This window comes from Oreochromis niloticus, linkage group LG19 (genome assembly GCF_001858045.2).
Source record: "Oreochromis niloticus isolate F11D_XX linkage group LG19, O_niloticus_UMD_NMBU, whole genome shotgun sequence".
Classification (NCBI taxonomy): Eukaryota; Metazoa; Chordata; class Actinopteri; order Cichliformes; family Cichlidae; genus Oreochromis; species Oreochromis niloticus.
The window spans coordinates 16495174-16503741 of NC_031983.2; the positions used below are offsets into that span (position 1 = coordinate 16495174).

At 39.2% G+C, this 8568-nt stretch overlaps 2 long non-coding RNA genes across 3 annotated transcripts in view; one reads left to right on the forward strand and one right to left on the reverse strand.

Annotated features, from left to right (window-relative positions):
* LOC106098061 (uncharacterized) overlaps window positions 1-1928 on the forward strand; it is a 2092-nt gene extending 164 nt beyond the window's left edge. The window contains exons 1-2 of the long non-coding RNA XR_001224149.3: window positions 1-38; window positions 1302-1928. The exon at window positions 1-38 is cut by the window's left edge and continues 164 nt beyond it. This is a non-coding gene — a long non-coding RNA (uncharacterized LOC106098061). The remainder of the gene's footprint in view (window positions 39-1301) is intronic.
* LOC102081873 (uncharacterized) overlaps window positions 1-5058 on the reverse strand; it is a 14687-nt gene extending 9629 nt beyond the window's left edge. For both annotated transcript variants that reach the window (XR_002057458.2, XR_270133.4), the window contains exon 1: window positions 4802-5058. This is a non-coding gene — a long non-coding RNA (uncharacterized LOC102081873). The remainder of the gene's footprint in view (window positions 1-4801) is intronic.
* Between the last annotated feature and the right edge of the window lie 3510 nt (window positions 5059-8568).

An 8568-nucleotide genomic window follows, 5' to 3' on the forward strand; every position in this document is an offset into this window, starting at 1 on the left:
CACACGTCCTCCAGAACCGTTCTTCTTTCCTGCTGAAGGTGAACATGTCTTTTGTACTCACACGGCAGGTATTCATTGGGTTAATAGCTACTTTGCAAAGCTCTCACTTCTAACCTTTGCTAAGGGCTGATTCATGAGTGAGACTAACAGCATGCAGTCAAACTGTGTTGAATAATCATTAGCGTTTTGCTGACTTGTAAGGTGAATTTAGAGGTTCTGATAAAATTGACATCTTTTAATAGGTTCAGATTTAGGGTGGAGGTTTATTTGTGTTTGGTATTTGGTTATTTAAAGGTGCTTGTGATCAAATTTAACAATGCAAAAGCAAAAAAAAAAAAAAGTTGAAGAGGAGGAATTTTAGGTATTTTCACATCATGTTCCTGTAATCATTGTAGTTTAGTAGTTCCTCTACCTCGTCTTTTTTTTTTTTTTTTTTTTTTTTTTTTTTTAAGTGAGAGCGTTTACCAAAGCACGGGATCCACCATGGGACACACTCGTGTTGAATCTTTAATCTATTGCCCAACTCTACGTGACAGCAGTGTCACAACAGGAAATTACACATTACATAGAGTCAAGACGGCAAAGCCTGGAGGGGAAGAGGATCTGACCATTGTGTCTTAAACCTAAACTAAGCTCAAGGAATCAATCTGACAACACACAACACGTTCACACTCGTAAAACCATCAGTTTTACAATCTCAACTTCAAGGCTTGTCCTTGGGGCAGACCTTGTACAGTTTTATTGGACAAAAACATTTACAGCCTGATTGCTCAGGCATAAGATTGCATTTTGTAAAATAATTTTTTTTTCCTCATAATTAGGTCTTTACATATTTTTGCAGCTATACTACTATAAATCATCAAGTCAGATGTATGCACACTTTGCACAGTACAGTATACTTGTTATGAGTTATGATCTCTGCTGATCTGCTCATAGTGGCTGACTACTGTGCCTGCACAGGTCTTCAGCATTGTGTAAGTATTGACCTCCAGTGGGTATGCAGATCTGGTGATTACTACCAGCTTATCATGCTTTGTCAAGACTGGTGCCTAATCCTGTACATACAGATCATTGACATGACACATTTCAATCTAATAATCTCCTATCATCACTAAAGAAGCATTGCCGCTCACAGGAAACACAGTAGCCATTGTAGTGACTGACCCACTATTGTATGCCATCTAAAGTGCTCTTTACCCCACAGTGTGTTAGAGCTGTTTAACTAAAGTAAAAGCATTTTTGCCAAAGTGTGCCCACCTTGGGGGAAATTATCATTCTAAGCTTCTTCTCTTTTTTTCCAGACTAAGATGGCCACTTGCGGGTCATGTTTCTGGTGCATCATATGGCTCATTGTTCTGCTGTTCATTGGCTGGCCCATCAGCATCGCTTTAGGGGGTCTCTACGGCCTCATCAGCCCCCTCACCACCTGCCTTGGCCTGGACCGACTGTCTGACTTACTCCTGGAGGGAGCTAACGTGGGCAGAACCTGTGCCAACAACATGAGGCACAGCAAGCCTTTGTGTTGAAATCCATCCTGTCTGATCAGGACCAGAAAAAACAGAGGTCGAAGCCTTCACCTCAGGAAGAACTGTTAATGTCTGATTTATGTGGAGCTATTCCAGCACGACTGGTGCACAATTCCCTGAGAAACCTTCCAGCAACTTATGTCACAATAAGGTCCAGAAAGTCCAGGAAAATTGATTCCTCTCTCACTGGTAACGTAATTAATCACAGATTTTAAATTTGCATGGGTTTGTCAGGAAGAAAATAGGCTTGCAGTTCATGGTCTGTGTTTGCTGTTTAATTCACAATGACGCTGCGTGGAGACGATAAGAATGAAAATGCCAATTTAACAATGAAAATATTTAGACTTGGTAATGTCTGTATGGAAATATATGGAAATGCGATTAAAACTGCTTTGAACTTGCCCTTCGTGGTTGTTAATTGACTTTTGGTGCACGTATTTTGAGGAAAATCCATCCCGTGAAATACTGAAAGTAAATGGGGAGAAAGAGAGAGCTGCAGATTTGAACAGATTCATTTTACATTTCATTCACTGAGTTTTATCTACCTGTGTTTTCACATTAGGGCGTCACAGATGCTTGAGTCTCATCACAAAATTAATTAAATTGAAGTCAAGGAGACAATATTGAGACATGCTCTCTAGGTCATGCCAAGCTCAACACAGCTTTCCACGTACATAATTTACTTTCCAGCTAGCTTTCTTCTGATTGGCTGCCCCTCACAAACAGTATATGTATGTATGGAGAGCAGGTAAGTGGGGCTTTGGGGCTCACAACCATTGCCATGTAGCTAATATGACCACATTAAGGATATCCCTTCTCTTTGACATCATACAGAGCCGAGCGTCCACTGCTGTAAAAATATGCATACGACAAAAAAATGAGGAAAACCAAAACGATGACTTTAAATGATTGTTCTGGCCACCTGGAGGCAGTAAAGTAAGCAGTACACACAAATATTAGAGTTTTTAAAGATATGTATATAGATATACTTTGTTCAGCCACTGTCAGCTTTATCCCTGTTTGGAATTTGACGGTCACTGTTGCACGGTATAAGAATTTATTATTAGTAGTAAAAAATGTCTAGAGCACTTCTGATAACACAGCACCAAACTGACCACACTAAGTCAGCAAAACACTGGAAAAGCACTCAGAAAATAAATGTTAAAATAAAATGATTTACTGGCAAAGAGCTGCTAACCCTCGCACTTGCGGGTAGATCATAAACTTCTCTATCCACTTCTCTAGTGTCAACTTTCCAGTGATAAATGGAGTGTTCAGAGCCATTAGCTCAAAGATTGTCTAAGCTACTTCTATCTGTACTATTATTTCTACAGAGGAATTTGTAATAACTTTGAGACTGCAACTGGCACTGGACTAAACAATAAACTTGTTATGAAAGTTTTGAGGTTAAGGTTCAGTGTATAGACCCAATTTTCCTTTGCAAACATACATCTTAAGTAAACACTGAAACGTTTAAAAAAAAGAAAAAAAAAGAAAGAAGAAAACTCCCCAAACAATTACCATCAAGGGGGCTCAAAGTGCTGCAGGGCTGAACAGATGTGACATTGTGGTGTCCAGTCTGAAGAAGTTATTGAAAATTTTAAAAGTGAAAGCCCAAAGGAAAACTTAAATGGTTCTCAGCCTGGCTTTGTGAACCAATTATAATTAATCTGAGCCATTTCATCCGATAATTGGATAATGTGCCGTTTGCTGAGGTTTTTGGACTTTATGTCACTTTTACGTTCAAACTTTTTTACATGCATAAAGGCTAGAGCTAGGTCATTTGACTTTCAGTATTCAATAAACACATTGTCCACTGTACAAGATAAATAGTGCCAGATATTAGACTAGCCAATGTCAACATGTTGATCTTGTTCAAATCTCTGTATTTGGCAGAAGGCAACAAAAGTAACCAGTATGTTACTTTTCTTTAAATTAATATATACTTATATACTTCATATACTTTTTTGTTGTTTTGATGTTTATAATGAATTCTTTTCTGTTTCCTATTTCTTAAACACTTCATTACTGGTGTTTTCATTTTATTCACTACTTTATTTTATTCTGTGTTTTATTCATGGATTTTCAAGCATTACGCAATTCCACATTCTTCTGACCTTAATGCCCTTTTTTTCTTTGTCTTTTTCAAATAAACTGCCATAAAACTTTAACTTTGACCTTAAGTCAAGTTAAGTCTATGCTATTATTCCATGTAGTGTCTCAGAGGGACATTAGCCTATGTTTAATTCCATTTCTTTAAGGCTAATTGTTACATTCAACCCACATGACTCAGTGCAGTGTGCCGTGAGCTACCATGACAAATAGGGGAGGGAATGCTTGTGCTTGACCAAACATTTTAGAGGAAGATCATGGTAAATTACCATTTTCATCTAGCACATACTAATTTAGTGACCGTAAGCCACCTTTTTGCTGTGTTACTGCTGTTGGGGTGAGTAAGATTTGCTCTAGTAAAGCTTTGTTGAGCCGTGAGACCAGCAGTAACTGTGCTCATGAGTTGTTCTTTTCTGGGAAAAAAGGTTACTGTGAAAGCATAAAAGCTTCTTTTTTCCCCAGTACCCTTCACTTGTAGTAACCGGCAACCTGGAAAGGAACCAAAGCTAAAAGGCAAAAGGTAAAGTGGCTCCAGAGGTTAAGTGGAACATTCCACTCTGGTCTCTTTTAAAAGGGGGATCTGCCATGACTCATCAGTGGAAAAATATATTGAAAGCTTGTGCAGTGGTGGAATATAACTAAATACATTTGCACAGGCAATGTATTAATCACAGTTTTAAGGTAACTCCACCTATACTTACACTTCACTAAAAGCGAAATTGAAGAGTTCTCACTTGGCTACATTAAAAAACAACAACAACATTTTATACTTTTTCTTTTTTTTTTTTGGTATCAAAAGCATTAGAAAATACACTCAGCCACTTCATTAGGCACACCACTTCCACTGCTTGTTAATTCAAATATCTAATTAGCCATTCACATGGTGGCAACTCAATGCATCTAGGCATGTAGATATCCTCAAGATGACCTGATAAAGTTCAAACTAAGCATCAAAATAGGAAAGAAAGGTGATTTTAGTGACTCTGTATATGGCATGATTATTGTCTCAGATAGGCTGGCCTATCCACTTGTTACAGCCAAAATATGCAGAACAGCATCTCTGAAAGCACAACACATCAACCATTCAAGCAGATGGGCTAAAAAAGCAGAAGACCGCACCAGGCCCAACTACTTAACTAAGGCTACAATTTGCATGGGCTCACCAAAATTGAAGAAGGTTGCCTGGTGTGATGAGTCTTGATTTCTGCGGTGACATCCAGATGGTAGGGTCAGAATTGGGCATAAAAAACACAAAAACAAGGATCCATACTGTCTTTTATCAATGGCTCAGAGTACTGGTGGTTGTAATGTGTGGGACATATTTTCGTGACACATTTTAGGTCCCTCAGTATCAACTGAGCATCGTTTAAACCCCACATCCTAGGCCTTGAGGGCCGGTGTCCTGCAGGTTTTAGATGGGTCCTTGATCCAACACAGCTGATTTAAATTGCTAAATTACCTCCTCAATATGTCTTGAAGTTCTCCAGAGGCCTGGTAATGAACTAATCATTTGATTCAGGTGTGTTGACCCAGGGTGAGATCTAAAACCTGCAGGACACCGGCCCTCGAGGCCTGGAGTTCAACACCCCTGTCCTAGAGCAGGGGTGGGCACCGAGGGCCGGTGTCCCTGCAGGTTTTACATGTGTCCTTGAACCAACACAGCTGATTTAAATGGCTAAATTATCTCCTCAACATGTCCTGATGTTCTCCAGAAGCCTGGTAACGAACTAATCATGTGATTCAGGTGTGTTGACCCAAGGTGAGATCTAAAACCTGCAGGACACCGGCCCTCGGGGCCTGGAATTGCCCACCCCTGTCCTAGAGTATTGTTGCAGACCACGTTTATCCCTTTATGACTATAGTGTCCCCATCCTCTGATGGCTGCCTCCAGTTAGCTACATGTCAGAAAACTCAAAGTATGACAGCAAGTTCACTGTACTCAAACGGCCTCCACAGTCAAATTTAATAGATAACCTTGGGATGTGGTAGAACAGCAGATGTGTACCATAGAAGTTTAGGCCACAAATCCTCTGCAACCGTGTGATGCTATCATATCAATATGGACCAAAATCTCTGAGGAATGTCTCCAGCACTTTGTTGAATCTATGCCATAAAAGATTAAGGCAGTTCTGAAGGAACTGAACTAAAGGAGTCCAACTCTGTATTAGCGAGGTGTAGCTAATAAAGTGTAAAGTGTCCAGTATGTATATATTCACTGCAAACATCACAGTAAGTTCAATGAAAAAGTCAGCTCAAAGGTCCATCTGAAGCACCTTACCTTCTTTTATCTTGTAATATACATACTTTTTGATGCTGGTGGTGAGATGAACAGCACCACATGAAACAGAATTACAGCTCAAAAGAAATCCCAAAGGGGCAGATGGGGTCATGAAATAGCAGTGCATAACTGAACTATTTATTGGAGGGAAAATGTGCAGTACTTTCATGCGGCATCGTTTCTTTTTGAGTGTGGAGCAGATTTACCTCCATAACAGCATCTCTGAAACCAGTAGGGTGCATGACGCAACACAAGCAGCGTGTTAGAATTGCAAATATGTATATGCTGTGGAGGCTAACTAAAACAGCTGAAATGTGTGCGAGGCAAAAAGCAAAAGCCTGTTTAGCTGGGCGTCCTCGGGTGCGCTGGTTCTTTGCTTAAAAAGTCAGAAGCTTCCCTATCAGTTTTGACTGGCATCATGTGTTCTCAGCCACCACCAAAATAGCTCAGGATTCAACATTTAGGAGCGCCTCTAAATACTTACCAAAATACTCTTGCCGAGCAGCCTACCTACAAATCCGTGTAGCTGTCATTGTTGAAGCTTATTCAAATTTGATTCATAAATTATTCATGTTCAAACTAAACTGCTTCTTATCCCCATTTTCTAGCCCTCACTATTGACTGAAACTGTGACAAAACTTCAATCATTCTTTCAAATGCCGGCTATAATCTGACACAGATTTCTTTAATAAATGAAGTAGCCAATGCCCAAATGCATATTGCAATATTTATGTGGGTGCAATATGAGACCTAGTTAGATTGCTTTTTGTCTGCCCAATTCTGCTCCCAAATATCCCGAGGAGAAAAGTCACTTGTGAAAAGCCAGATTTTAATTCAACTTTGTTAGTCTGTTTTTCACCCCAGAAATTTTGGCAGAGGATACAGAAGGCAATGGGCCTTGATGCTGATTGAGAGAGAGAGAGGGAGAGAGACAGAGAAAGAGAGAGAGAGAGGAGCTAGTAAATTTTTTATTGGGGTCTGAGACTGGCTATGGAAAAAGTCTGTTCCTATTGGCTTCAGGGAAACCTGGGAGGCAAAAAGAGAGAAGATGAATATATGCCTTCCCCATTCTATTGGCCACATACTGCTCTGTAATTTCTCCCCCAAACACAGGCACGCGCATGCACACAAAAACACATGGTGATGTGGATGCTGGCTATATGAGTAAATGTCAGTTTGCCATTCATCCGGACACCAGGAGGGAGAACTTCTCCTGGTCTCAGAACCTTTAGGAAGGTTTTTGTTGTTGTAGTTGTTGTTTTTATCTTGTCTACAAAATGCCCTTCAATAGAAACAACAAGTGGGAATTTTACCTTTAATGGGAATCACCTAAATGGGAATTTGAGGTTTTATTTTTCCCATAGCTGGTTACATTAAACAGTCAATAAATTCTGCATCAAAAAATGAGCATATATAATACCATAAGCATGTTTGGACCCGTTATTTTGTGTAATCTAATATATGAAAATGCTACACTCAGTATGCTCAAATAATTTAAATCAGGAAATAGATGATCACAGACTAAGTAAACAAGTATAAATATTTCACCATGGATGTCTTTAAGTCAACATCCCCCAAAGTAAAGAGGTTTGACCCAGTTTTACTGTGCTGCATTAAGACCTTAATTATGGAAATATGATTAATTAGTTAACAGTGTAACTACATTACAAAAAATCTTATAATTAGATTTATGCAAAGTTTTGTTTTGCAAAGGTTTACAGAATTATAGACTAAAATTAGTCTATTAATTGTTTTTTTAATTATTCAATTGAATGAATCATAAACAATTTTAACAAAAAAATATTGTTTAAGTGAATTGTATATTAGTCAATTTGAATAGTTAAAGTTAGTTGTAGAAAACAAACAAATACACTAAGAATTGTGATATTGTTTAGATTACTCAATTAAAAATGTAACATTTTCCGTGTGTGAGTAGACAGTTGTGATAGACCTAAACCTGGACTTTCTTGGCCAAAATCAGCACTTATTTTCTCATCAGAGTAGCCTCATGAGCTTATTATGTAACAGATGTTCATAAAGTCTAAAAACTGGAAACTGTGCATTTTAGGAAAGTGCAGCTTACTGTCCAAGTATCAGTGATAATGAATGAGCAAATGCTTGCAGTGCAACTTCAGGCATAGTGACAGTGATCCAAACCGTGCGCTCCTTTGCGGTACCCAGCAGAAGACTTTAACTTAAGCCAACAACATGTCACTCAGTATTCAGTGCACGGGCCAGAAAGAGGACACCCAGTTTTCACTGAGCAATATGCTTCATGTCTTCTTTTGGCTGTGACCTTTCAGTGGCTCCTGGTGCTCAAGAAAGATGAATGTTGGAATGGCCAACGCATTTCCAGACAGTTTATATCAAGCGAGCTTCTGATGAACCGATTAAATGCTTCAATCCTGGGACATTTCAACAGCCTTTCACTTTTCCCACTTAGGTACAACACCTTGCCTCTATCAGGTGAATGACTTCCATCCAGGCTGGGTTCTTTAAAAAGACTTGCGCTTTATTTATGATGAATTCCCCATAGAAAATCAATATACTTTTTTGTTCTGGACAGTTTTTGTCCTTATTAGCTCATCTCCGCTGCTGAGTAATGATGCCGATCTCCGGAGGGGTTGTGAGCGGGACAAGAACGATCATGCC